This window comes from Coffea eugenioides, chromosome 11 (assembly GCF_003713205.1).
Source record: "Coffea eugenioides isolate CCC68of chromosome 11, Ceug_1.0, whole genome shotgun sequence".
Classification (NCBI taxonomy): Eukaryota; Viridiplantae; Streptophyta; class Magnoliopsida; order Gentianales; family Rubiaceae; genus Coffea; species Coffea eugenioides.
Window position 1 is genome coordinate 31,712,869 of NC_040045.1, and position 6,078 is coordinate 31,718,946.

General features: G+C 33.6%; 1 pseudogene; it reads right to left on the reverse strand.

Moving 5' to 3' along the window:
- Positions 1-246: 246 nt before the first annotated feature.
- LOC113752271 lies at positions 247-4,756 on the reverse strand (annotated as a pseudogene).
- Positions 4,757-6,078: the final 1,322 nt, after the last annotated feature.

Genomic DNA, 6,078 nt, shown 5'->3' on the forward strand with positions numbered 1-6,078 from the left:
CATCACTGCATCTTTTAGAATATAAGGACATTTCAGTAAACACAATAATAGACATGTTATCTAAAGTAGTACCCAATACTATAACTACACTCAAAACAACCTCACAATCCCAAAATATCCCTACTCTTACAGTTGAAATTCAAAGCCATTCTTTGACCCAAACTCATTCTTATATAGTATAAGGATTTATATATATATATATATAGTTCCTTCCAATCTAACTACACTTGTACATGACATCAAGTAAACATAAAACGGTGGAAATATGAGAACTTTCATCACAATGGAAAATGTGGTCTCCCACTCCTTATTACGAGTCACCAGCGTGAACTTCCACTAGAAATAAGACCACAAAAATAAAAAAGAAAGCATACGAATACAAAGCCATTAACAAAGATATGGAGTGGCAATAGCATGTAGAGGATGTTTTCTGTGAACTGTGATACCAGATGCTTCAGTCATGTCCAAATCCTCTGGCTTCATTCCATCAGGCAATGCAAAATTAAATTTGTTGACCAATTTTGCCAATGCAAGTTCATTTACGGATATGGCAAAGTTGATACCCGGGCAAACCCTTCGTCCGGAACCAAAAGGAATTAACTCAAAGTTAAAACCTCGAAAATCTATATTGGAATTCAGAAACCTCTCAGGTTGAAATTCCTCAGGGTTCTCCCACAACATGGGGTCTCTTGCAATTGCACTAGCATTCACCAACACTAGTGTGCCTGCTGGTATATCACACCCCATTATTTTGATGTCTCGAGTTGATTCCCGAGGAACCAGTAATGGAACAGGAACGTGATATCGTAGAGTTTCTTTAATCACTGCTTTTAAGTATCTCATCTTCTGCAAATCTAGTTGAGTTATTTCTGGTTTTCCCTGGGTCACTTCTCTTACCTCAGCCTGCAATTTCTGCAAGGTTATAGGTTTCTTTAGAAGTTCTGACATTGCCCATTCCATAACTGAATGTGTTGTGTCAGTTCCACCGCCAAACACGTCCTGCATGACGGAATGAAGGAAAGTGTTGCTTTAGAACATGCATAGATGCTTTTTTTTTTTAATCTAAATTTTCAATTTCAAAAAAAAAATGGGCACCTGTCCAAAGAAAAAGAAAAATGAAGACAGATTAACAATATTCATACTATCGCAATAAGCGTTTAATTACCACATACAAGACGAAACATTATGTTTAGGTACATGTAAATTTAAAAGTTACATAAAGTTTAAGTGCATAAAGTTCGGTTAACCCAAGCAACCATTGAGGTTTTTTTTTTTTTAACATTTTTTACAAGAGAAGGTATTCAAATGCAATGGATGAATTTTCTTTTAATCTGATAACAAGGGAAGGTATTCAAATACAAGGGACGAAAATGAGTTTGATTACATACATTCATAGTAATTTTGATATAACTTAAATATATTATAGAGTGTATATATTCAGAGTTGTGTGGTAATTTTAGAATTTTTATAGTGAGTCAACCCTTTTTGTTGTTTATTTAATATCCTTACCCCTTGTTTGCAGTTTTGTCCAAAATAAAAAGATCTTTCTACCCAAAATGGCAGTGATAAATATTTATCATTATTCATTCTTCAATATTTAGTGTGATCAATATTTTGTTGTCCGAAAAGAATACAATTAATACGTATTTGACTTAATTATCCTAGATATGTTTATGACTTTTATTTTTTGTTCTAGTATGTTAATCTTTTGTTTACATGGAATTTTCACATTTTTTGCTTTCAGAATCTTTTGTTTACATGGAATTTCTACTATGTAATCTTTTGTTTTCATTTTTTATATGAAATTCAAAAAAAATTCTGCACAACTATTCAAAAGTCAAAGAATAAAGTATCTCAAAACATTTGTTTGCTTGAAAAAAAAGAAAATTTTATTTTACATAAAAGAAAATTTTTTATTAAGCTCACAAATGTCTTAAGATATGGTGATACAGTGAAAAGATTTTGATAAATTTGATATCCTGCTATATTAGGCATTCTAAGATGAAATTGGAAAGAACTTTCTTTAAATTTTTTGAGGAATAGAATTTGAGAAAAAAAAGTTGGAATAAACATTTCAAAGGGAAAGGAATTTCCCTTTAAATGATTTATACCAAACTTAGCATGTAATGAATAAGTTATAAAGGCTTTTTTCGAGTCTATTCCTACCTACAAAACATAGTGTTAACGTATGGAATGGAATCGATGTTTCCAAACTATTACTAGACTGACCTAGCTAGACTGATTGATTGAACCAAGGACCAACTCTATCACAAGATTCTATGTTAAAGCAAGAAAAAAAAAAAAACAATGAGTCAACCTTAAACATAAACTGATCAAACCGGACAAACCTGGTAAAACTCCAACAGTTGAATAGGCTAGCCACTAGAAATTTTTTCCCTTTATATAATTTGGTATTATTCAAATTTTCTAATTATAACTAAAGTAAGAAAACATTTAATTGAACTAGTGGTTGAACCATGAAGGCATGAACCAAAAGCTCTTTCATTGAACCATCCGAGTTTAATAATATTGAATTCAGTAAACCTTACAAACCAAATAGATTTTGATCTTGCACATCGGAGTAAAGGAGGAGGATGCCATCTAATAGGTTGTCATGTCCAAGTCAACTAAACAAGAAACATTTGTATGACAGTACCAAACAAAATCTAAACCTTCCAGCCTAGTGCAAGTCACTACCTGCAAAACTAGTACTAGATGATCTATTACCAATAAACATAATTCTTTTCAGAGTTGAAATCAATTATAAATTCTCATAGTACGATGTAATTAAAGAGATGGAGAGAGATCCAATTTACCAGGATGATAGCTTTCATATCATCACGGCCAAGAGCAAAGCCGATAGTGCTTTCCTTATTAACCTCGATCAGAATGTCCACAAAGTCTAGGCATCTTGCCTCAACGGAATAGTCATTTTCAGCCTCACCTTTCCTCTTATTTATGTGCTCTTCTATTACACCCTCAAGAAATTCATCAATCAGTTTAACAAATTTCTCTACTTTCAAGTCCAAACCATTGAAACGATTAACCCATGCAAGCCAAGGAATGTAGTCTCCTACATCAAAAACACCCATTAACTCAACAAAAACCCTCAAATTTTCCATAATTTTCCTCCCTTTTTCTTCCTCACTATACTTCCTCCCCAGGGCAACCCTACAAATTATATCATTTGTGAGAGTTACAAATATTTCAGTTAAGTTTACAGGTGAAGAAGAACACATCTGATTGATCTTTTCGATCATGAGTGAAGTCTCTTCTTCTCTAACATGCTGATATGACTGAACCCTTTTGTTACTCAAAAGATGCAGCACACAAATGCTTTTGGCTTGTCTCCAATACTCACCATACGGTGTAAATGCTACGTCCTTACTTCCGTAGAATAGTCTATCTTTAACGCTCGATTTAGGCCTGTTTGAAAAAACCAGATCATGGGTTTTCATGATCTGGCTAGCTGCATCAGATGAAGAGACAACCAGCACTGGCTTGCTTCCAAAACGAAGTAGCATGAGTGGGCCATATTTTCTTGACAATGATTGGAGGGATCTGTGTGGAAGCAAGCCAAGCTGGTGAATATTTCCAATAATTGGGAGCTTTGGTGGAGATGGTGGTAGCTCTTTTTGGGGTTTAGAAGCAGCATAGAACCATTTCAAAAGGGCTAGAAGGAATACAACTGAGGAAACTGAGAAGAATAAAAGATCAAAAGAGAACGCCATGATCTATATGATCTTGTGTTTGCCTATTAATGGGCTACTCTTCTTATATAAGATTACAGGCTGCTTTTAGAATTGAAATCCCAATAATACACCTTACAACAATAGGACCAGAAATGTATATTTAATTATTTAGCACAAGGGATGATTTGAGCCCGCAAGTTACACGGGGAGGAATGAGTTGGGTTGTGCAAAGAAAAGGAGTATAAGTAAAAGGTTTGGATGCTAACTCACTTACACTAAAAAGAAAAAAAAAAAAGGAGCGCATACGTTACACAAGACAAAACTATTGGTCTCTGATTTATGTTTTGGAGCTATGGTATTTTTGTCTGATTTATGTGATTGGTCTCTGATTTATCTTTTGGAGCTATGGTATTGGAATCATGGAGAAAACTCCATTGTGAAAGAATATCCATTCACATTTCGCAAAATTTGACCCCAAGAAATAGGAAAAGACTAGCTTCTGATGGGATCGGTGCATCAGAAAAAAGACGTTTATTTTTTTGTTCCTTGGATGAAGGAAGCCGGAGCATCAAACATGCCCTTTCGGCCATAGGCCATAGCCCACAGCCGACAGTTGATTCTCCTTTTTGCCACGGACGTCTTATCAAATTATGTAACAAAATTTCAACGGTTAGGTACAAAAATAGGTAACTCCGTCTAGGTTGCCCAATCAATTATGACTATCATTTTGTGTCTTTGAAGAAAATTTGGCATGCAATTTTCCTATGGGATAATTTCACAAACCTCCCCTGTAGTGTATGACAATTTCACTCGACTCCCCTCAAATTTTACAAATTACACTGACCTCCCTTATTACAATAAAATGACTATAATGACCTTCACTTAATAAATAATTCATAGTATAATGAAATGAGATTAAAAAAAAAAAAAAAAGAAACCTGACTTCTTTGACTATATTATTTATAAGTTATAATCAACGACGATTCTATGTCACTTACTGTCACTCCGTTCTCATCCATCAACCCCTTCCTCTTATAACTCGCTTTTAAATTACTACCAACCATTGCCTATAACTACAGCCAATTACATCACAAGTGATCTCTCAAACTCTATTATATATTTCTACTCCTCCTTTCTTCTCTTTGGAATTGCCAAATCACAAGTTTAGTTGAGGAATTAGATTTGATGGTTGAAACAAAATCCGATTTCATGGTCAAACTAAAAGGAGATGAAGAGCCACACAATAACAATGGAACAAATAATGCTGTCATTGGCCAAAAGAGAAAGAGAGACTGAAATTGATAAATTTGCTAACCTATCTATCATCTATCAAAAAAACTTTTTAACACGTTAATAAGTACATTTATATTTCTTTTTATGCTTGACAATTGCTGGTTGTGATTCGCTATGGAGATAGAGTTTCTTCTCTGTATTTAAAATGTTAACATATTTGGGGATTTGATGGTAGGCTAGATTATTTTATTTTGAGAAGCTGTGAGCATTGGGTTTGAAATTTAGGGTGTGATTAGTTGTAAATATAAATTTGATTTCGGGCAAAATGAATTTCTTGAAGATCTGTATAATAATAATGATGCCTTCCTTCTCTTAAACTTGATTACTCCAATCCATACCTAAATCTCCCCTAAGGATTTTCTTCAAGACCATAATGTGGCTCATATAGTAGGAGTTAGGGTTGCATACGAACAGAGTCGAGTCAAACTTTGGTCTAATCGAGCCGAACCTTAACTTAGTTTTATTGAATTTAAACTCAAACTCGAGCTCAAGGAGCTGACAATTTTGAAACTGGAGCTCGAGCTCAAAAAATAAAAACAATTATTTTATTTTTTAAAAAATAAATAAAATAATATTTTTTCTTAATAAATATTAAAATATTAATGATATATATGTAATTTTACTATTAAAATAAAAAAATATATATGTACTTGATTTGAGCTCGAGTTCGAGCTCGATTTCGACTCGGCCAACTTGAGTTCAATATTGATCGAGCTTGAGTCGAGCTTGACTCGAGCGGCTCGTGAACAGTTCGATTCGTTTGCACCCCTAGTAGGAGCTGAGCTACTTAGATGGAATCAAATCATGGCATCCTATGTTGAAAATTATGCAAATATAAGGGTAGTTGATTGTGATTTATCATTCCATGAAATCATACAGTAAGAATATTTCTGAAAGATGGAACGAATCTTCAAAATTGAATGCATGCTTTGGGAGAAGCAATTTTATGACTATGATGATGGAATTTCTTGAATTTAGAAATTGGAATTAGACTATTTGTTAGGCTAGTTTGTTAGTATAGTGGGTTTTGTTGAAATATGGAAGAAATCAATCGGCAAAATAATTTTTGTTTTATTTTTTGATAAAAAGGGTA